The sequence below is a fragment of the Lissotriton vulgaris genome, chromosome 1_1, assembly GCF_964263255.1.
Source record: "Lissotriton vulgaris chromosome 1_1, aLisVul1.2, whole genome shotgun sequence".
In the NCBI taxonomy this organism is placed as follows: Eukaryota; Metazoa; Chordata; class Amphibia; order Caudata; family Salamandridae; genus Lissotriton; species Lissotriton vulgaris.
The window spans coordinates 1142406303-1142430950 of NC_141685.1; positions in this window are offsets into that span (position 1 = coordinate 1142406303).

Consider the following 24648-nt stretch of genomic DNA (forward strand, 5'->3'; position numbering starts at 1 on the left):
AAGAAGTACTTAAAACTGAATATGATGTGTTATTTGGTGGCAAACACATCATTGTTTTTGGAGATCTTCTGCAGCTGACACCAGTAAAAGGTCAACCTGTGTTCAAAATACTCACGCATGAAGATACCAGGAAGTGCCTAGGGAGCATTGGCAACGTCAATATATGGTTAAACTTCAATTATGCTGAACTGCATGAAAATATGCGTCAGGCAAAGGATGAAGATTACAAGAATATTCTACAAGATATTAGAATTGGAAAAGTGACCGAACATGGGAAAGAAGCTTTAAATGCACGATTACTGTCAAATTTATATCCCAAACAAGAGATTGTGCCTGAGAATATTTTTCAGAAAATTACTGAGAAGAAATCCGGGATATGTTTGATGCCAACTCTTGCAGAATGTGCCATCTTCAACAACAAAATGTTGAATTTAGAAAAGCAAGAGATTGTGAAACTTGAAGCTATCGACAAAATAGAGCATATGGGATCAACAATTATTTTGTCAGACAATTTGAAATCAAAATTGGATTCATTAGAGAAGACTATATCTAAAACAGCGGGTTTTGAAAAGACTTTGAATGTGTGTTTAAATTGCCGAATCATTTTGAGAAGGAATTTACATGTAGAAAGAGGTCTGGTGAATGGATCAATGGGTAATGTTGTTGATTTTGAGAAATACAGAAATAGAGATGGAATAGAATTTTTAAGAATTAAATTTGATGGCATTGAGGAAGTACATCTAATTGGTCGTTGTTCTGCTAGGTTTTTGCTTGTTAAAGACTTATATGTTCGCCGTAAACAGTTTCCTGTTTGCTTGGCATATGCTGTGACAATCCATAAATCGCAAGGTTTAAGTGTATACAGTGCATTGGTGAATATTGGCAGTTCTGTGTTCAAGGAGGGTATGGCATATGTGGCATTGTCACGAGTTAGAACTTTATCGGGATTGTACTTGATTGACTGTGATGTCACAAACATTTGTGCGGATCTAGATTGTGTTAAGGAATACAATAGGTTAAGAAGAGAGTATGCGCCACATTTGCCTCAATATCCTTTGTTTGAGAAACGTGTGGTAGGCCGGAAACGTAGAAATATCAGTAATAGTAGGGAGGTTGTTGCAAAAAGACTAAAAGTCAATGAACCGAAAATTGTTAGCAGAAAGAAAGTGGATTCTGTTGAAGATGTTGTCGGTTTTCAATTTGAAAACAGTTCTGGTGTCAACTGCTATGCAAATGTAGTGGTTAATGTTCTCTTTTCACTAGAGAGTTTAAAAGAACAGATTCTGTTGAATTCAGAACAAATTTTATGCTGTTTGTTGAATTCTGTTTTCGAGAAATGTAGCACTGATCGAACAAAAGTAGAAAGTGTGTCTGAAGTTCGTTATCTGTTAGATGAATGTTCAGGTCAAACAGACTTCTCTGAAAATAATCAGCAAGATTGTCAGGAGTTTTTAATGTATATGCTTGATGTATTGCAAGATGAGGGTGTAGATGTAGATCACCTGTTTGGGCTTTCTTATCAATGGCAGCATGACTGCGAGAACTGTATGGTATCAAGTACTACTAGTGTAGATTCAGAAAGATTTATATATTTAACTTTGCCAGACAGTAAATCAGTGTCCTTTAATAAGCTAGTAAATGCAGCGGATCACAACATGGAGTGTAGTCAATGTAAATGTGATATGATGTCAACATTATTTATACGTAGATATGGCCAGTATGTCATTTTAATGATCCAACGATGTAGGCCTGATGGATCAAAATTGTCAACTTTAATAAAAAATGTTGTGGCATCTCAGCTGTCAATATCAGGGAGGACTTTTGTAACTGTAGCAATTATCTATCACGATGGTCCTTCAACAACATCAGGACATTATACAGCTTACTTAAAGTCTCGAAACGGCTGGTCATTCTGCAATGATTCTGTTGTAACTTTCAAAAAAAAATTGCCGTTTGACCTTAAAAATTCTTACCTGGTGTTTTTAAAACCCAAATTTTAAAGAAAGAATTTTGGGATTTCCTGTGAGGAATTGGAAATTGTTCATCAAGTAGAGGGAATGTAAGTCTGCAATGTTGTCTAGATTATTGGTCCAAAACTTTTAATTATAATGTCAATTTTAAAATCCAACTATATAAACCTGATGCAAGTAAGTCTGTTTCATAGTAAGCAGTATCAGTGTCATAAGAAAAGAAGAACATGAGTGACAAAGAAGAGTAAGATATTAGTAGTCCAGGATTGTGAAAATAATCTCAAATGTTTTCTTTTTGAAAGATGCGAAAATAGAAAATGACGGGATTGGATTGGAAGAATTACAAGAGTTGCGAATCGCTGCAACATGATTTGGCCTAGTGGAAACATGTGATAGAATGTGAGAAGTCTTTTCTTGTATGTAACATATTTTTCGAAATGATGGAGGTTTTCTTTCAGAAAGTGGCGGGCTGAAAATATTTATAGCACAACAGAGTGGATGCTGTTCATAGGAGATCCTTTGACGTTATTGAAAGTAAGTTAATTTTAAGGAGTTTTGAATTCAGATTTCTTAGGTTGTATGGGTTTTTTAAACACAATCATTTTGATTGTGTTTTTTTTTCCCCGCTGTTACATGATGAATACCTTCAAATCACTGATTTAAGTGAAATTTGATACATTCTGAGAACAGCAAAAATAAACCATTTAACATGTATAATTAATGTTCTGCTTTTTGTACTTATGATATACATTTAGAAATGTGAGGTAGATATGGAAAAACTGAGTCTTCTGTAAGTGTCAATTCTAATGCTTACAGTGCTGTACTTCTGGGTACTGTTTTTAAAAAAAAAAAAGAAATAGGCCTCACCTCTAAGAAAGCTCTTGAAAGCACACATCTTATTTGCATCCTGAAACAATCATTTAAAATGTTAGACACAATTTTATGATGGTTTTACATTTCTTTTGCGCTGTTATTGCATCACTATTGTGAGACATAAGCAATGCAAAAGAAGCATTATGTTTCAAAATAGGCCTCATTTCATTAGCATGAAGATACTGTTTGTTTAAAATAAATATCTTTAGGATTGTGTACGGGTCGTAGAGAAGTAGAGGTTTCTGTAAGTGTCAAAGTTGTTTAAAAATTGTTTCTTCTTGAACCTTTTCCCTTCTTTTTTCTAATTTTTAAATACATGTTTTAATATTTTTGGAAATGTTTGTTCTCTCTTTTACAGATTGAATGTATGAAAAATTTTCTTTAAAAGTTAACAAGAATTATAAGGTAAATGTTTTCTACTTTTTTAACCCGCATTCCACTGCTGATGATGTCACTGACTATGTTATGGATGATGTAATAAGTGATACAATATTAGAATTGGATAAATGCACAGCAATTTGTTACCTCTCAAAGTTCAACAGTTAATCGTTTTTTTGGTGCACCGTAAGGTGGCGTCGAGGGTCCTGCGACGTCAAGATACACAGCACTGATGTGGCACTAGAGGATCTCTAGTGTCATCCCTTACCGGGCACACAAATATTTGTCTTCCCACTCAAAGAAGACTTTCAATCCAGTGTTTCAATTGTTCATGAAATTTATTTTATATTTTTAGAAGAATTTATCATCATCATTTCATGTTGTTCGTTCAATATGATTCTCATGTTTGTAAATCAGACATTGTCATAATAAGGCATCCAATGCATTTCGGGCATTATATAGCATGCCCTTCATCAGGGAAATAGACACTGTAAAACAAGGAATAATAAAATCATATCATCAAAAAGGTTCTGTGTGAGTCTTATTAACATCAATCATGACATAAACAATACAAGGTCTGCTTGATATGTGCTTATAAGTCAATATGAGCTGTGTGTGAATCACATGCTGTGGTTAGTATTAGTGAAAAAACAGAAAGAATCTTCTCAAAGAAAAATACTCTAACTCACATGGCTGGGTCTCTAACAATACTTGTAGTTCTGCAAATCAAAAAATAAAGCAGTGTTACAAAAACAGCCTCACATAGGGAGGCAGTTCATAAGGCAAAAACATACTAACAACCAGGCTGGTGGTCTATAAAGTCCCTCACAACTAACCTTGCTCAAGAATAGGCGCGCGATTACGTCCTTCTCTCCTCGTACTCCGCGATGGCTCAATGAAATGCCGATCGCGTTCACCTATTTAACCTGGATTTTGGTCATGTGACAAGTCACATGGCATGGCCATAGAAGAAAGACTCATTATCGAAGGTAGCAAACCAAAGTATGCTGTCTTAAGTAATACCCGAGTCACTGATCTAAATGCTGGTTATCATGATGGGTGGCCAGGAGAACCGGTTGCGAAAAAATTCTAGAAAATATTGAAAAGGATATGTATAAGCTAACGAGATTTAAAAAATTAGGTTTAAAAAATGGAAAATGGTTAAAAAGAAATACCGGGAATCGAACTAATCACTGCTGGGATGTTAGATGAGCTGTTCTATGGTTAGTGCTATTGTAGAAAGTGAAGAAATGGAAAATAAAATAAGGAGTGTAAGTGTCAGATGTGTGTATGAACTCACATAGTATACACAAGGAACAGTCAGGGGAGCAATTAATTATAGGTAACATGCAAATTCAATTCTTTCATTTAACCCCAATGGTTTCTGGCAGGATAAATTTTGTATCCAATAGTTCTCTCTCTGCAGAAGGTATTTGGAATTGTCTCTGCCTTCTACTTTCTGGACCGTTTCAAGGATGATGAATTTGATCTGGGAGATGTTATGATGTTCTTCAACAAAATGGGAGGATAATGCAGATTTCATATTTTTCAAACGAATGTTGGACTTGTGTTCAGTTAGACGTACTTTGATTCGACGTTCCGTCTTACCAACATACATTTTGCCACAAGGACATCTGATTCCATAGATGACATTACTCGATTCACAGGTGGCATTTACCTTTAGTTTGATGGGGTAACCTTTTGAAGGATGACAGAATGTGTTACCACGGATTACGTTGTTGCAACTTCCACAATTAAGGCAAGGTTTCGTACCAGAGAATTTCGTTGCAGGTGTTGAGGTTGTACATATTTTGTGTTGAAGAATTTCTCCAAGATTCTTTGATCTAGTGTAAGCAAAGATGGGAGGTTGATTAAACGACTGTTTGAAATCGAGTTCAAGATTCAGTATGGACCAATGTTTTAAAATGGTTTGTTTGTATTTCCTGCTGGATGTAGAATATCTAGATACCACCACTGTACGTGTTTGTTCAGATTTAGTTTTGATGGTTAGAAGTTTCTCTCTATCCAATGTTTCAACCTTTTTCTTTGATTCCTCTAGTAGAGATTCAGGGTAACCTCTATCCAAGAATTTCTTTTTGACTTCTCTTAGTTTGACACCTAATGCATTTTCATCTGAGGTAATTCTCTTTACTCTGGCCATTTGTGAAAACGGCAGGTTGTTAATCAAGTTGGGTTGATGAAAACTCGAGTATAACAACATGTTGTTCCTGTCCGTTGGTTTGGTGTAAACATCTGGAAAGGGGCGACCACTCGGTCCCCCCGAACGTATGGCGGAGTACCACGATCCCCCCGGGAAGCCATCTTGGGCGGGAGGCGCGTCTCGGCTGGTATGCCCGAAGCGGCGTAGCCGGGGCGCGCCTTTTCCCGCCCTAGAGTGGGTTGGCCTAGACACTGACGCGGCTGGCCACGCCCTAGGGGCAGGCAGGGGCGGGTTTACGCCCGCCCCGAAGACGGATAAAAGGAGAAGCAAGATCCGAAGGCATCCTCTTGTTCCTGTGCTCTGAAGCTGCACCTCCTCGCTGCACGTGAGCTCGAGACGGAACGAAGAGCCAATTTTGAGCGTTGTAATCTTTCTTGTTTGTTTTCCAGATACTCTGTTGGAGAATGCCGAAGAAGGCGGGAAAGCGCATGACTACTGACCAGATGCTGCGCGTTCTTATGAAAGAGATGACTGAGTTAAAGAGGCGAATGGGTGAAAACGAGGAAGGGGGACCGAAACGTCCTTTGGCGGGAGCGGCCCCGGGAGGGAAGAACAAGAGGCCCAGGAGAGGGAGAGCTGTGGAAGACATCCCGGGCCCTAGTGCCCCGCTAGAGACACCCACCCCCGTGCCGGAGGGAGGGAATCCGATTCCCGTTGTGGTCACCCCCGTGTCCGGGGACGATATGCCGCCTGAGCTGGCAGCACAATTAGCAGCGTGGTTGGGTAAAGATAGTGAGGGCGCCACGGCTGTCGACGCACAGGTGCTGATGAAGCAACTGCGTGAGTCACGGGAAGCAGCGAAGGTATCCACACCGGCTGCGGTAGTAGAGAAGCCACAGGGGACAGGTTCGGTCGCAGAGACGCCGTCCGGTTCAGGTAAGCGGCCATTGCCGATTGCAAGGGATGAGTCAGCACCTTCTCGTAGGGAAAGGGTGGGTCAGCATGTTCCCTTGGCTATTAAGGAGAAGATATGGGCGGGAGAATATGTGAACATTTTCTCGTTGCTTACTGATCACTATGAAATGGAGCATGTTAAGGGCCAGAAGGATCTCATGCATCCGAGTGTTTGGCGCGCAAAAATGGCCGCCTTTAAGGTGAACGAAAATATTGGCAATTGGGGCAAAGCGTGGGGGGTCTTTACATCGATCTTGGGGGAACGAAGGCCCGATCTGCTGCACGAATTGCCGATTTATCAGTCTCGAATCATGGGGTACTCGGTGTCACATGAGGGTAACCATTGGTTCTGCTATGATAATCTGTTTAGAAAGGCTAAAGAACATGATAAAAGCTTAACTTGGGATTGTTATGATTCTGTGTCTTGGGATAAAATGAAGGAGACTGGTATGTTGAAAGTGCCGTTGGTGGGAAGTAACGTTGGCGAATCCTACCGCCAGTATGCGGGGACGCCCTTTCGATCAGGTACAGGTACCGACAATTACTCGAGGCCTGCCGGAAATACAGGAAAAAGGGGGGTTTGTTGGAACTTCAACAGGGGTAAATGTACTAGGCCCCAGGGATCGTGCAAATTTAGACACGAATGTAGTGGGTGTGGGCAATCATCCCATCCTGAGTCCACGTGCAGAGCCAAAACGGGTGATAACGGGGGTAGAGGAGGCGCCAAACAGGTCTAACATAGTCCGAGGGGCGCCTTTACCTACCCCGATTGATACCTGGGCGATGATTCCTTGGCTCAGTGAATACCCGGATCGTACTTCTGCTGGGGTGTTGCGTAACGGGTTTTCTTATGGTTTCCGCATCCCAGTGGGGGACTTTCAAGGTGCAACGAAATGTAAAAATCAGCTATCGGTCTTCCAGCATACGACCGTGGTACAGGATAAGATCAGGAAAGAGGTGACTCGAGGTCGAGTCGCCGGTCCGTTTAGTGTACCACCGGTTCCTAACTTTGTTTGTTCCCCCTTAGGTGTGGTCCCAAAGAAGGACCCGGGTGAGTTTCGGCTGATACACAATTTATCAGCCCCACGTGGTCTTTCCGTAAACGAAGCGATAGACCCGGAAGTGTGTTCGGTGCGGTACGCATCCTTCGATGAGGCCGTAGCCATTTTGAATCGCCTGGGGCCCGGGGCGCTGATGGCAAAATCTGATATCGAGTCAGCGTTCCGGTTGCTCCCGGTACATCCAGTCGATCAGCGTCTCCTAGGTTTCATGTTTCAGGGTCATTATTACATGGATAGGTGTATGCCGATGGGGTGCTCTATATCTTGTGCCTATTTCGAAAAATTCAGTACTTTTCTACAATGGGTCTTCACAAGGAAGACGGGTTTCCGAAATGTGATGCATTACCTTGATGATTTTTTGTTCCTGGGGGCAGCCGAGGATCCGGAATGTGGGCAGGCTTTGGCTCAATTTTGTGTTTTAATGAATCAGTTTGGCGTGCCATTGGCACCTGGTAAGACTGTGGGCCCTTCCACTTGCCTCGAGTTTCTGGGGATCGAGTTGGATTCCGAGGAAGGGTGTTTTCGTTTACCTACCGAAAAAGTGTCAAAGTTCAGGACATCTCTGAAGATATGTATAAATGGATCCAAGGTTAAGCTGCATCAGTTACAGCAGCTAGTTGGCCAGTTGAATTTTCCCTGAGGGTTATACCAATGGCCCGCCCCTGTTCTCGTTCGATTGCTCAAGCCATGGTCGGCCTGAAGGAGGGCCATCATCGCACGAGGCTCTCGGCTGAGGTCCGCCAGGACATGCGCATTTGGTTGGCATTCCTGGCGGATTTCAATGGTCGGGTCGTCTGGAACAAACCAGCCGTGTCCTCGGATGAGCTGGGGCTGTGGACGGATTCGGCAGGGAGTGTAGGTTTTGGTGCCATCTTCGGCACAAGATGGTCTGCACAAAAGTGGCCGACATGGTGGCATGACAGTGGGCTGACAAGTAACATTGCTTTCTTGGAACTTTTCCCCATTTTAGTGGCCCTGAGAACTTGGCCCGAAGGGTTCATGGATCACTCTGTGGTATTCTGGTCTGACAATATGACCGTGGTCGAGTGTATCAATAGCCAGGCAGCACGATGCAAGTGGATTCTGAGATTACTCAAAGAAATTGTTTTACTGTGTATGCAATTGAATGTGTTATTCAAAGCAAGACATGTCCCAGGGGTAATGAACCAGGCAGCTGATGCACTGTCTCGTTTTCGTATGCAGGCTTTCTGGGGTTTTCTTCCCACAGCGGACCCGGAGCCGGCATCCTTTCCCGAAGCTCTCTGGTCTCTCGGTGCCCCGAACTTCGTAACCTCGTGGGAGAGAGTTTAGCACCCAGGACGAGGAAGGCATATGAAGGGGCGTTCCGGTCCTATTTGGCCTTTTTGGGGACTGATAGAGAGGAGCTTTGGGGCCAGGAAGAGTGGGTGGTGAATTTTCTGATGTCCTTACATCGGGTCGGGAAATCGGTGGCCACGGCTCAGAGGCATCGGGCTGCCATTTCCTTTGTTGCTAGGGCCCACGGGATCCTTGACCCGACAGCGTCTTTCGTTGTACAGAAAGCGCTACGAGGGTGGCAACGCCTTGAGGGTCGCAGAGTAGATGAAAGGCGCCCGATAGGTTTAGATAGGCTGGCCCAGTTGCTATCCAGACTCCCTGCTACGTGTTCATCTCAGTTTGAGACAGTGTTATTCCGAGCCGCTTTTACGCTGGCATTCCATGGGGCTATGCGGGTAAGCGAACTAGTGGCGAGGAACAGGCAGGATGTGACAGGAGGATTGTGCCAGGAGCACGTCCGGATCAGAGGGGAGACGATGACGGTCTCATTTGTCAGGTCCAAGACCGATCAAAGTGGGATGGGTGACTGTGTAATCATACGCAGGATTCCCGGGTCCTCCATGTGCCCGGTAAGGTGTCTAGAAGATTATTTAGCACGAAGGGTGGCATCATGGGGGGGGACCTTGTTGAGACACGCTGACGCCACCCCACTGACAAAGTTTCAGTTTCAGCGGGTGCTTGCGATGTCGATTGCCGCTGCGGGCTTGAACCCGGGCGAGTTTGGGACCCATTCCTTTCGGATAGGGGCTGCTACAGAAGCTACAGCCAGGGGTCTGGATGTTGAACAAGTCAAACGGGTGGGGCGTTGGTCCTCCAATTGTTATAAAAGGTATTTGCGGTTGCACATGTTGTGAAGCTGTAGCAATGTACTCACGCTTCTTGTTTTTGTTTGGTTTTCAGTTGCGCAAGCCTACGAGGCGGGGCGGACTTTGCAGTCGACCCAACACCGGGCCAGCGGTCAGACATCACCGGCTGTGAAAAAGGAGGTGTGGGTCGTGGGCCACTCATACGTGAGACGTGCCGCGGGCGTATTCAAGGCAGGTGATATGATTCACGTGGCTGGGGAATACGGGTACAGTGTGTCCTTCTACGGAAGAGGCGGTCTCTGTATTGACCAGTTCCAATCATTTTTTGAGGGTTTGCTAGGGCGGACGAGGTCACCGCCGTCTGTAGTCATAGTACACCTTGGGGGTAATGATTTGGTCACCACTGGTAGACGACTTCTCCTTGAGGCGATGCTTTCCACTGTAAGTTGGTTAGCGAGGAGAGTTCCAGGGTGCACGATTGCATGGTCCCATATGATCCCACGAAAAGTGTGGCGGGGGGCTATTTCGGTTCCTGCTTTAAATCATTCTGTTAGAAAGCTTAATAATAAAGTGAGTAGGTTGTTCCATTCCAAGACACTGCATTCTATTTCACATGGGTGTATTAATGATGACAGTATGTATGTGGGGGATGGAGTGCATTTGTCTCGGGTGGGGAATGAGTTACTCATAGGAGACTTCTTAGCATGGCTAAAAACGTTACACCATGACCTTTAGGTAGGAGTGTTGTGGGGGGTCCGGATAGCCGGTCAACTATCCGGCCTGTGGCGGTAAGGTCATGATCGGTGAGCACTAATTGGAAGATCCCTATGAGTGGGCGTCACCCAGCACGGATGGGAGCGCTCGGGGGAGGTGGCCATTGGCCCCTCAACGGGGAGGCGGTCCCTTCTAAGGATGGGTCGCCGAAAGAAAAGGAAAGGCGGTCAAGGCCCCTTCCTGGGTAGGAGGGGTTACAGCCCCCTCCTGGGGAATTTCCCGGGGCCAGGACGTCTGCGACGGCAGATGTGGTAAGTTGTGTGGGGTTTGGGGGGGGGTCTACGCTACCTTCTAGATACCTCACACGAGTCTTCGTACGACCTCTAAGTGGCGTCGAGTTTTATTGGGGCCCCCGTCAAGTCAAGGGAAATTGGTAATTGCACTTGAGGTACGCCTCTGGGCCGCCCCTCACAAGTGAGGGCGATATTTCTGGGTTAGGGATCTTGACACCGGTTACGACCTTGCCGTTGGCCCTTAAACGTTAGGATGTACAATTTCAAAATTTCAAGTAAATGTTTTGTAGGATGTTAGTTCGGCTAGGAGAACCTTTGTATTAGAGAATATGTTAAGGTTAGCCAAACATCGCAATGTGGTAATGAAATTGTACATAATATGAAACTGTTTATTTAATGTTTTAATTTTGTTTCATATTTTAATAAATACGGCCGGGAGGGTTACTCCCTCCCGTCTTCCAAAGACTTCAGAACTGTTTCCGGTTTCCCATCCTTGGGGATTGTGTTGAGAGGGGGTGGCGGGTATCTCAGCCATATGGAAAGGGGCGACCACTCGGTCCCCCCGAACGTATGGCGGAGTACCACGATCCCCCCGGGAAGCCATCTTGGGCGGGAGGCGCGTCTCGGCTGGTATGCCCGAAGCGGCGTAGCCGGGGCGCGCCTTTTCCCGCCCTAGAGTGGGTTGGCCTAGACACTGACGCGGCTGGCCACGCCCTAGGGGCAGGCAGGGGCGGGTTTACGCCCGCCCCGAAGACGGATAAAAGGAGAAGCAAGATCCGAAGGCATCCTCTTGTTCCTGTGCTCTGAAGCTGCACCTCCTCGCTGCACGTGAGCTCGAGACGGAATGAAGAGCCAATTTTGACCCACCCACCAGCCCCTGAGGACAGCAAGTGGTTTTTGAATAAAGTTGATGGATAACTCTGATTTTCGTTTACAGGTTGTGGTATGATCGTGATGTTTTTGAGTATGTAATAAAGAATGGTCAATTTGTGTTAAGTTTCGTAAATAAGGAAATTCTGCTTTAGTGTTCATTGGTAAGCATGCTTTTAATAAAAGTATAGTTGCTACGATCTTTTTAGTTTAGTCATTTAGTTAGCATTGTCGTATTTATTTTGGTCGGGCGGTAAGGTCATGATCGGTGAGCACTAATTGGAAGATCCCTATGAGTGGGCGTCACCCAGCACGGATGGGAGCGCTCGGGGGAGGTGGCCATTGGCCCCTCAACGGGGAGGCGGTCCCTTCTAAGGATGGGTCGCCGAAAGAAAAGGAAAGGCGGTCAAGGCCCCTTCCTGGGTAGGAGGGGTTACAGCCCCCTCCTGGGGAATTTCCCGGGGCCAGGACGTCTGCGACGGCAGATGTGGTAAGTTGTGTGGGGTTTGGGGGGGGGTCTACGCTACCTTCTAGATACCTCACACGAGTCCTCGTACGACCTCTAAGTGGCGTCGAGTTTTATTGGGGCCCCCGTCAAGTCAAGGGAAATTGGTAATTGCACTTGAGGTACGCCTCTGGGCCGCCCCTCACAAGTGAGGGCGATATTTCTGGGTTAGGGATCTTGACACCGGTTACGACCTTGCCGTTGGCCCTTAAATGTTAGGATGTACAATTTCAAAATTTCAAGTAAATGTTTTGTAGGATGTTAGTTCGGCTAGGAGAACCTTTGTATTAGAGAATATGTTAAGGTTAGCCAAACATCGCAATGTGGTAATGAAATTGTACATAATATGAAACTGTTTATTTAATGTTTTAATTTTGTTTCATATTTTAATAAATACGGCCGGGAGGGTTACTCCCTCCCGTCTTCCAAAGACTTCAGAACTGTTTCCGGTTTCCCATCCTTGGGGATTGTGTTGAGAGGGGGTGGCGGGTATCTCAGCCATATGTTTTAAACCCTGTTGGAGTTCTAGTGACTTTAACATCCAAGAAATTTACTGCGGTTTCTTCGTGCGTCCAGATTGTTGAATTTAGTGAGTTCCGTTATTAGTTTCTCCTCTGTGTTAGACCAAAGAATGAAAAGGTCATCAATGTATCTGATCATTGTTTTGAGATTGCGAGACCATTCTGTATTCAAAAAGATATGTTGATTTTCATACCACTGCATGAATATGTTGGCATACGAGGGTGCTGCCGAATTGCCCATAGCCATGCCGGTTAATTGTTGGTACCAAGCTTCATTGACCTTGAAATAGCTGTGATATAGAATAAAACACATCAGCTCCATGAGGAAAGTTTGAAATTGTTGATCAAGATCTGTGTTTAAAAGAGCAGACTCTATTGCCTCTAAACCCATGTCATGGGGTATGCTAGTGTATAAACTGCAAACATCTGCAGTACACATAACTAGTTTTTCTGATGGATCCAGCTTAATTTGTTGAAGTATTTGCAAAAACTGGGATGTATCTCTGACATAGGTTTGCATCGATTGTACTGTCGGCTGTAGATACCTGTCGATAAGTTGACCAATCGGTTCATGTAAGCTCCCTCTCGTCGATACTATAGGTCGCATCGGGGGGTCATAGGTATTTTTGTGAATTTTTGGTGTCATCCGCAATGTGGGACTCTTGGGATTGAGTGTAACCAAGAAGTTCTTTGTCCGGTCAGAAATGGTACCTTGTTTGTGTGCGCCATCAATGATGTTTTTTAACACTTTGGAGTACTCCAGTGTAGGATTGTGATCCAATTTGCAATACGTGTTTGTATCATTGATATGTTCTGTCACTTTGTTGTTATACATATCCATATTCATTATGACGATCGCGCCGCCTTTATCAGCTTTCGTGAACATGATTTTGTCATTGGAAGCCAATTTCTGCAAGGTGTCAAGATCCTTTTGTGTGGTGTTCCTTCTTTTGGGTTTATAATGTTTGATCTTGCGGAGGTCTTGTTTCACCAAGTTTTCAAATAGGTCTAGCGTCTTGTGGCTAGTTGGAGCTTGAAAAATACTGTGGGGTCGTAGGCCTAACAGTTGGTCTTTCTCGATGCTCGGTCGGTCCGGTATTGTGTTGTCAAAAAAATGTCTGAGTCTAAGTTTCCGCATCAGTTTAAAAAAACTGACTTCAAGTTCCAGACTGTTTGTAGTAGTAGTTGGGACAAATGATGTTCCTTTTTGCAATAGGCTTAACTCATACGGGCTCAAAGTTTGGTCACTAATGTTGATTACTAATTGTTCTGAGGCTGAGTCTTTTTGAGTTTCTTCTCTTTCTCCTTCTCCTTGGCTATAGCTGACGTGCTCCGTGTAGTCGGCGCGTCCCTTTCTTTGTCCTTTTCCAGTTCCTTTTCCTGACCCTCTCCTGGGTCTCCTTTTTGGGCTTGGCCCTGGTCTAAAAAAGGACTAGTGTCTGTGGTTTTGCTGGTAGTGGGTTGATCAGTTGTTGTTTGCTCCTGTGGTGCCGGGGTCGATTGAGGTTTACGTGGTCTTTGACTGGTGTCGCTATCTGAGGAAGATGTCGTAGTATTTGAATTGTAAGGACGATTTTTACGTTTTTGTGCATATACCTCCGCCCATGTGTATACTTCTCCTAAGCGGTAGTCCAGTGTATCTCTTTTAAATTTCCGGATTTTCCGTTCATTGATTTCTTTGGAATGTCGATCTATTTGACTTTTGATATCCTCTAAGGTAGTTTTTAATTCATCTTCCGTCAGCATCTTGGATAATTCAGACTGTGTTTCCTCAATTTCCATACTTAATTCTTCCAAAATGGAGGATAATTCTTGTATGATCAAGAGAATTAAGTCTAAAGAGCATTTATTCAATATTTCATACCAGCGCTCCTGGAATTTTTTGGAATGTTTACAAAGGGATGGTTTGAGTGCAATTCTTAGCCCCCTAGGTATGCGTGCATTCCGATAGTATTTTATGAGAGTACTAGCGTGGAGTTGCTGATTGGTTTTCCTTTTTAGTAGATAAATTAGTTGTCTTATGTTATGCTCTTTTGACCGGCTCGTGGTTTCCTGTGTGAGTTCATCCCTGATTAGGGAGTAAATTTGGTCAACATCCTTTGATTCAAACGCAAAAGTGGAGGCTCTGGCCTCAGTGGTTTTGGAGATGTCATCGTAATTACTCATGTTTCAAGTTATGCTGATTTTTGGTGCGTGCTATTAATCCTTGGGACTCTGAAGTGATACAATATTAGAATTGGATAAATGCACAGCAATTTGTTACCTCTCAAAGTTCAACAGTTAATCGTTTTTTTGGTGCACCGTAAGGTGGCGTCGAGGGTCCTGCGACGTCAAGATACACAGCACTGATGTGGCACTAGAGGATCTCTAGTGTCATCCCTTACCGGGCACACAAATATTTGTCTTCCCACTCAAAGAAGACTTTCAATCCAGTGTTTCAATTGTTCATGAAATTTATTTTATATTTTTAGAAGAATTTATCATCATCATTTCATGTTGTTCGTTCAATATGATTCTCATGTTTGTAAATCAGACATTGTCATAATAAGGCATCCAATGCATTTCGGGCATTATATAGCATGCCCTTCATCAGGGAAATAGACACTGTAAAACAAGGAATAATAAAATCATATCATCAAAAAGGTTCTGTGTGAGTCTTATTAACATCAATCATGACATAAACAATACAAGGTCTGCTTGATATGTGCTTATAAGTCAATATGAGCTGTGTGTGAATCACATGCTGTGGTTAGTATTAGTGAAAAAACAGAAAGAATCTTCTCAAAGAAAAATACTCTAACTCACATGGCTGGGTCTCTAACAATACTTGTAGTTCTGCAAATCAAAAAATAAAGCAGTGTTACAAAAACAGCCTCACATAGGGAGGCAGTTCATAAGGCAAAAACATACTAACAACCAGGCTGGTGGTCTATAAAGTCCCTCACAACTAACCTTGCTCAAGAATAGGCGCGCAATTACGTCCTTCTCTCCTCGTACTCCGCGATGGCTCAATGAAATGCCGATCGCGTTCACCTATTTAACCTGGATTTTGGTCATGTGACAAGTCACATGGCATGGCCATAGAAGAAAGACTCATTATCGAAGGTAGCAAACCAAAGTATGCTGTCTTAAGTAATACCCGAGTCACTGATCTAAATGCTGGTTATCATGATGGGTGGCCAGGAGAACCGGTTGCGAAAAAATTCTAGAAAATATTGAAAAGGATATGTGTAAGCTAACGAGATTTAAAAAATTAGGTTTAAAAAATGGAAAATGGTTAAAAAGAAATACCGGGAATCGAACTAATCACTGCTGGGATGTTAGATGAGCTGTTCTATGGTTAGTGCTATTGTAGAAAGTGAAGAAATGGAAAAGAAAATAAGGAGTGTAAGTGTCAGATGTGTGTATGAACTCACATAGTATACACAAGGAACAGTCAGGGGAGCAATTAATTATAGGTAACATGCAAATTCAATTCTTTCATTTAACCCCAATGGTTTCTGGCAGGATAAATTGTGAATCGAGTAATGTCATCTATGGAATCAGATGTCCTTGTGGCAAAATGTATGTTGGTAAGACGGAACGTCGAATCAAAGTACGTCTAACTGAACACAAGTCCAACATTCGTTTGAAAAATATGAAATCTGCATTATCCTCCCATTTTGTTGAAGAACATCATAACATCTCCCAGATCAAATTCATCATCCTTGAAACGGTCCAGAAAGTAGAAGGCAGAGACAATTCCAAATACCTTCTGCAGAGAGAGAACTATTGGATACAAAATTTATCCTGCCAGAAACCATTGGGGTTAAATTAAAGAATTGAATTTGCATGTTACCTATAATTAATTGCTCCCCTGACTGTTCCTTGTGTATACTATGTGAGTTCATACACACATCTGACACTTACACTCCTTATTTTCTTTTCCATTTCTTCACTTTCTACAATAGCACTAACCATAGAACAGCTCATCTAACATCCCAGCAGTGATTAGTTCGATTCCCGGTATTTCTTTTTAACCATTTTCCATTTTTTAAACCTAATTTTTTAAATCTCGTTAGCTTATACATATCTTTTTCAATATTTTCTAGAATTTTTTCGCAACCGGTTCTCCTGGCCACCCATCATGATAACCAGCATTTAGATCAGTGACTCGGGTATTACTTAAGACAGCATACTTTGGTTTGCTACCTTCGATAATGAGTCTTTCTTCTATGGCCATGCCATGTGACTTGTCACATGACCAAAATCCAGGTTAAATAGGTGAACGCGATCGGCATTTCATTGAGCCATCGCGGAGTACGAGGAGAGAAGGACGTAATCGCGCGCCTATTCTTGAGCAAGGTTAGTTGTGAGGGACTTTATAGACCACCAGCCTGGTTGTTAGTATGTTTTTGCCTTATGAACTGCCTCCCTATGTGAGGCTGTTTTTGTAACACTGCTTTATTTTTTGATTTGCAGAACTACAAGTATTGTTAGAGACCCAGCCATGTGAGTTAGAGTATTTTTCTTTGAGAAGATTCTTTCTGTTTTTTCACTAATACTAACCACAGCATGTGATTCACACACAGCTCATATTGACTTATAAGCACATATCAAGCAGACCTTGTATTGTTTATGTCATGATTGATGTTAATAAGACTCACACAGAACCTTTTTGATGATATGATTTTATTATTCCTTGTTTTACAGGGTCTATTTCCCTGATGAAGGGCATGCTATATAATGCCCGAAATGCATTGGATGCCTTATTATGACAATGTCTGATTTACAAACATGAGAATCATATTGAACGAACAACATGAAATGATGATGATAAATTCTTCTAAAAATATAAAATAAATTTCATGAACAATTGAAACACTGGATTGAAAGTCTTCTTTGAGTGGGAAGACAAATATTTGTGTGCCCGGTAAGGGATGACACTAGAGATCCTCTAGTGCCACATCAGTGCTGTGTATCTTGACGTCGCAGGACCCTCGACGCCACCTTACGGTGCACCAAAAAAACGATTAACTGTTGAACTTTGAGAGGTAACAAATTGCTGTGCATTTATCCAATTCTAATATTGTATCACTTCAGAGTCCCAAGGATTAATAGCACGCACCAAAAATCAGCATAACTTGAAACATGAGTAATTACGATGACATCTCCAAAACCACTGAGGCCAGAGCCTCCACTTTTGCGTTTGAATCAAAGGATGTTGACCAAATTTACTCCCTAATCAGGGATGAACTCACACAGGAAACCACGAGCCGGTCAAAAGAGCATAACATAAGACAACTAATTTATCTACTAAAAAGGAAAACCAATCAGCAACTCCACGCTAGTACTCTCATAAAATACCATCGGAATGCACGCATACCTAGGGGGCTAAGAATTGCACTCAAACCATCCCTTTGTAAACATTCCAAAAAATTCCAGGAGCGCTGGTATGAAATATTGAATAAATGCTCTTTAGACTTAATTCTCTTGATCATACAAGAATTATCCTCCATTTTGGAAGAATTAAGTATGGAAATTGAGGAAACACAGTCTGAATTATCCAAGATGCTGACGGAAGATGAATTAAAAACTACCTTAGAGGATATCAAAAGTCAAATAGATCGACATTCCAAAGAAATCAATGAACGGAAAATCCGGAAATTTAAAAGAGATACACTGGACTACCGCTTAGGAGAAGTATACACATGGGCGGAGGTATATGCACAAAAACGTAAAAATCGTCCTTACAATTCAAATACTACGACATCTTCCTCAGATAGCGACACCAGTCAAAGACCACGTAAACCTCAATCGACCCCGGCACCACAGGAGCAAACAACAACTGATCAACCCACTACCAGCAAAACCACAGACACTAGTCCTTTTTTAGACCAGGGCCAAGCCCAAAAAGGAGACCCAGGAGAGGGTCAGGAAAAGGAACTGGAAAAGGACAAAGAAAGGGACGCGCCGACTACACGGAGCACGTCAGCTATAGCCAAGGAGAAGGAGAAAGAGAAGAAACTCAAAAAGACTCAGCCTCAGAACAATTAGTAATCAACATTAGTGACCAAACTTTGAGCCCGTATGAGTTAAGCCTATTGCAAAAAGGAACATCATTTGTCCCAACTACTACTACAAACAGTCTGGAACTTGAAGTCAGTTTTTTTAAACTGATGCGGAAACTTAGACTCAGACATTTTTTTGACAACACAATACCGGACCGACCGAGCATCGAGAAAGACCAACTGTTAGGCCTACGACCCCACAGTATTTTTCAAGCTCCAACTAGCCACAAGACGCTAGACCTATTTGAAAACTTGGTGAAACAAGACCTCCGCAAGATCAAACATTATAAACCCAAAAGAAGGAACACCACACAAAAGGATCTTGACACCTTGCAGAAATTGGCTTCCAATGACAAAATCATGTTCACGAAAGCTGATAAAGGCGGCGCGATCGTCATAATGAATATGGATATGTATAACAACAAAGTGACAGAACATATCAATGATACAAACACGTATTGCAAATTGGATCACAATCCTACACTGGAGTACTCCAAAGTGTTAAAAAACATCATTGATGGCGCACACAAACAAGGTACCATTTCTGACCGGACAAAGAACTTCTTGGTTACACTCAATCCCAAGAGTCCCACATTGCGGATGACACCAAAAATTCACAAAAATACCTATGACCCCCCGATGCGACCTATAGTATCGACGAGAGGGAGCTTACATGAACCGATTGGTCAACTTATCGACAGGTATCTACAGCCGACAGTACAATCGATGCAAACCTATGTCAGAGATACATCCCAGTTTTTGCAAATACTTCAACAAATTAAGCTGGATCCATCAGAAAAACTAGTTATGTGTACTGCAGATGTTTGCAGTTTATACACTAGCATACCCCATGACATGGGTTTAGAGGCAATAGAGTCTGCTCTTTTAAACACAGATCTTGATCAACAATTTCAAACTTTCCTCATGGAGCTGATGTGTTTTATTCTATATCACAGCTATTTCAAGGTCAATGAAGCTTGGTACCAACAATTAACCGGCATGGCTATGGGCAACTCGGCAGCACCCTCGTATGCCAACATATTCATGCAGTGGTATGAAAATCAACATATCTTTTTGAATACAGAATGGTCTCGCAATCTCAAAACAATGATCAGATACATTGATGACCTTTTCATTCTTTGGTCTAACACAGAGGAGAAACTAATAACGGAACTCACTAAATTCAACAATCTGGACGCACGAATCCAACTGACATGGACAACATCAGAAACCGCAGTAAATTTCTTGGATGTTAAAGTCACTAGAACTCCAACAGGGTTTAAAACAGATGTTTACACCAAACCAACGGACAGGAACAACATGTTGTTATACTCGAGTTTTCATCAACCCAACTTGATTAACAACCTGCCGTTTTCACAAATGGCCAGAGTAAAGAGAATTACCTCAGATGAAAATGCATTAGGTGTCAAACTAAGAGAAGTCAAAAAGAAATTCTTGGATAGAGGTTACCCTGAATCTCTACTAGAGGAATCAAAGAAAAAGGTTGAAACATTGGATAGAGAGAAACTTCTAACCATCAAAACTAAATCTGAACAAACACGTACAGTGGTGGTATCTAGATATTCTACATCCAGCAGGAAATACAAACAAACCATTTTAAAACATTGGTCCATACTGAATCTTGAACCCGATTTCAAACAGTCGTTTAATCAACCTCCCATCTTTGCTTACACTAGATCAAAGAATCTTGGAGAAATTCTTCAACACAAAATATGTACAACCTCAACACCTGCAACGAAATTCTCTGGTACGAAACCTTGCCTTAATTGTGGAAGTTGCAACAACGTAATCCGTGGTAACAAATTCTGTCATCCTTCAAAAGGTTACCCCATCAAACTAAAGGTAAATGCCACCTGTGAATCGAGTAATGTCATCTATGGAATCAGATGTCCTTGTGGCAAAATGTATGTTGGTAAGACGGAACGTCGAATCAAAGTACGTCTAACTGAACACAAGTCCAACATTCGTTTGAAAAATATGAAATCTGCATTATCCTCCCATTTTGTTGAAGAACATCATAACATCTCCCAGATCAAATTCATCATCCTTGAAACGGTCCAGAAAGTAGAAGGCAGAGACAATTCCAAATACCTTCTGCAGAGAGAGAACTATTGGATACAAAATTTATCCTGCCAGAAACCATTGGGGTTAAATGAAAGAATTGAATTTGCATGTTACCTATAATTAATTGCTCCCCTGACTGTTCCTTGTGTATACTATGTGAGTTCATACACACATCTGACACTTACACTCCTTATTTTCTTTTCCATTTCTTCACTTTCTACAATAGCACTAACCATAGAACAGCTCATCTAACATCCCAGCAGTGATTAGTTCGATTCCCGGTATTTCTTTTTAACCATTTTCCATTTTTTAAACCTAATTTTTTAAATCTCGTTAGCTTATACATATCCTTTTCAATATTTTCTAGAATTTTTTCGCAACCGGTTCTCCTGGCCACCCATCATGATAACCAGCATTTAGATCAGTGACTCGGGTATTACTTAAGACAGCATACTTTGGTTTGCTACCTTCGATAATGAGTCTTTCTTCTATGGCCATGCCATGTGACTTGTCACATGACCAAAATCCAGGTTAAATAGGTGAACGCGATCGGCATTTCATTGAGCCATCGCGGAGTACGAGGAGAGAAGGACGTAATCGCGCGCCTATTCTTGAGCAAGGTTAGTTGTGAGGGACTTTATAGACCACCAGCCGGTTGTTAGTATGTTTTTGCCTTATGAACTGCCTCCCTATGTGAGGCTGTTTTTGTAACACTGCTTTATTTTTTGATTTGCAGAACTACAAGTATTGTTAGAGACCCAGCCATGTGAGTTAGAGTATTTTTCTTTGAGAAGATTCTTTCTGTTTTTTCACTAATACTAACCACAGCATGTGATTCACACACAGCTCATATTGACTTATAAGCACATATCAAGCAGACCTTGTATTGTTTATGTCATGATTGATGTTAATAAGACTCACACAGAACCTTTTTGATGATATGATTTTATTATTCCTTGTTTTACAGTGTCTATATCCCTGATGAAGGGCATGCTATATAAAGCCCGAAATGCATTGGATGCCTTATTATGACAATGTCTGATTTACAAACATGAGAATCATATTGAACGAACAACATGAAATGATGATGATAAATTCTTCTAAAAATATAAAATAAATTTCATGAACAATTGAAACACTGGATTGAAAGTCTTCTTTGAGTGGGAAGACAAATATTTGTGTGCCCGGTAAGGGATGACACTAGAGATCCTCTAGTGCCACATCAGTGCTGATGTAATAAGTGGGCATGTTTTACTACAATGGTAGGTCTTCACATCTATTATCTCCTCTGTATTCTTCAACAAGCATAAATTTGATATGCAACCCAGAGTACGGTTCACCTTAAACAAACTTTTAGAGAGGACACACCTTATCGTCACCCTCAATCAATCATTTAATCTATCACATTTAACATCTATTAGTTTTACTGCTTCATTTCTTTAATCTTTACTTTCCTGTGTTTGCTACTTCTCTCATTCCTTTCTCTATTACTTAATATTTCTACTCCTTCCAGTATTTTTCTCACTCCCTCTCTTCTCATACTTCTTCATTATTATTCACTAATTCTGTCTCTATTAATGTTACTGTTTCTGAATGATCTCCAAAATTTTTTAAAACAAGAACAGTAAGTATAAGGATAGGAAAAGACATTTATGTTACAAGCAAGACAGCTATAGGAAGTAAACAAAAAAAACTGTTACTCGCAATCCACTGCTGATGATGTCACTGACCATGTCAAAAATTATGTAATATATGACATGATCAGAAGTGAATTGCGGGTAACAGTATCTTTTCTTTACTCCCTATAGCTGTCTTTTTTGTAACATAACTGTCTGTTTCCTTTCCTTATACTTACTGTTCTTTTATTAAAAAAAATGTTTTTGGTTCGCTCAAAGTTCGCGTACCGGAGTGCAAACTGGGAGCGAACTAATAGAAATAGAGCTTGGCAGAGTTCAAAGAATTCTACCAATTTTTTTTAATAATGGGGAGGTAGTTCTGAAAAGAACTTTTTTTTTGTTTTTGTTGTTTTAATTTTTTTTATTAGTTTTCTGAACATTTTTTATATTTTTTTGTTTTTTTCTGAACATTTTGTATTTTTTTTATTTTTTGGGGGGAGGGGGGAAACAAAAATGATTCATCGAAGAGGGCTCAACAGGAGCAACAAAAAAAAGAAGAATTTATTTCTGGGGGCGTTTTGGACATGCATGATTTTTGATGGCTCTAATTATAAGAGTTATGCTACTTTCGCGGTAGCATAATATTTGATTGCACCTCACACAAACTTGTTTCACTTCCCCCATGTCCATTTGAATATTTGGGATCAACTCCCTTGCTTCAGGTCCCGTAACTTCTGGCACAACCGATCTTCTGGCTATTGCTGGTGAATTCTGTTGTTCGTCTCGAAGCTGAGCTGCACTATAGTTATTTGGGTGCCACCTGCTCATGTGTCTGTGCATAGTGAAATTCCCATAACTATATTTTTTGTCCGTGCCTCTAGAAAGACGATCATCACAGATTCGGTAAAAGACATACCTGGCGTTCACTTTCTTTTGCCCTGGTGGAAATTAAAAAAATTGCCAAATGAAATTTTCCTTCCTGTTGTACCTCCTGGGCTCCTCAGGCAAATATTCAGGCTCTTCCTCCTCTTCCTGATCTTCCTCTTCTTGAAAGATTGGTTGAGTTGGTGGTCCTTTCTTTCCATGAGGAGGTGGAGGTGGTGGTGGGGGAACACTACCAGAAGCAACAACAGAAGCCATTTCTCTGGATTGTACAAAGGTCTTTCTCTCACCAAGATGAAAGTCAGAGTGAGGAAAGAAGGAGGGGTTTTCATCATTTGGGAAAAGCCAAAGTTCTAAACCAATGAAAAGTGTTAATTTTAGATCACATGACCTAGTATTACATCATTAGGAAACCAAAAGTGAAATGAACCAATGAAAAGTGTTATTACCGAGTCACATGACCTGCTGTGTTTACGTTTCGCGCTTTGCGCCGCTTTCAGTCCGCTTCCAGGTCCGCTAACTTGGCGCGTCCGATGACGTATTACGCGACAACGCAAAACGTCATTCTAACGTAACAGTTACGCTGAAAGAACGTTTACCGGTTTGCGGACTAGGAGCGGCTTTAAAATGAGCTAACGGAAAGCTGACCGGTTCGCGAACTGGGAGCGGAACAAAAAAATATTTTTTAAAAACATGTATTAAAAACATGTAAAATATATTTAAAGATTTAAAAAAGAATAGATTTTACAGCTACAGATATTAGCTTTCAAAAAACCATTGAAATTCAATGAAAAAACCATAGGTTATAGTCCATATATAGTTAGGAATTTGCATTTACAAAACCTTGAAAATTCAATGAAAAAACCATTGGTTATAGAACATATATAGTTAGGAATTTGCATTTACAAAACCTTATTTTACTCGCATAAAACCATTGAAATTCCATATATAGTTAGATGCGCTAACTATATATCGCGCACCCGCAATCCACTGCTGATGATGTCACATATTACATCATTCATGACATGGTCAGTGACATCACTGATGACATCACTGATGACATCTCAAATGACATCACTGATGACAACATCCAGTGACTGTATGTTTCTGTAAAGTTACATATTGAAGAATGAGTGGATGTATAAGTGTCTGGATGAAGGATTTAGTAGGTGCATGACTGACTGTATGAGTGAGTGATTAAATGTGTCTCACTGAGTGCATGGGTTAGTGACTAAACTGTCTTAATTTGTGCATCATTATGTCTGTTGTTCTGTAAACTGTTGCATGTGTTGATAAGTAGCTATATGAGTAACTATATGGGTTATTGATTGGTTGCCCAAGTATTTGTATGGGAGACTGAGTGTGTGTGTGGGTGGCTGGGAGGTGTATGACTCTGTGCATAGATGTGTGAGCAGTTGATTCACTAGATGTATGGTTTCAAAAGTGCATGTGGAAACAGCTGTATGGGCGGTTGACTGTGTGCATGAGTGTATTGGTGAGTGAATGGATATCTCAGTGCTACATGTCAAAGTAAGTACATATGTAAAACACAGTACATGTGAGAGTTGACATATATAAATAACTGTGCATAA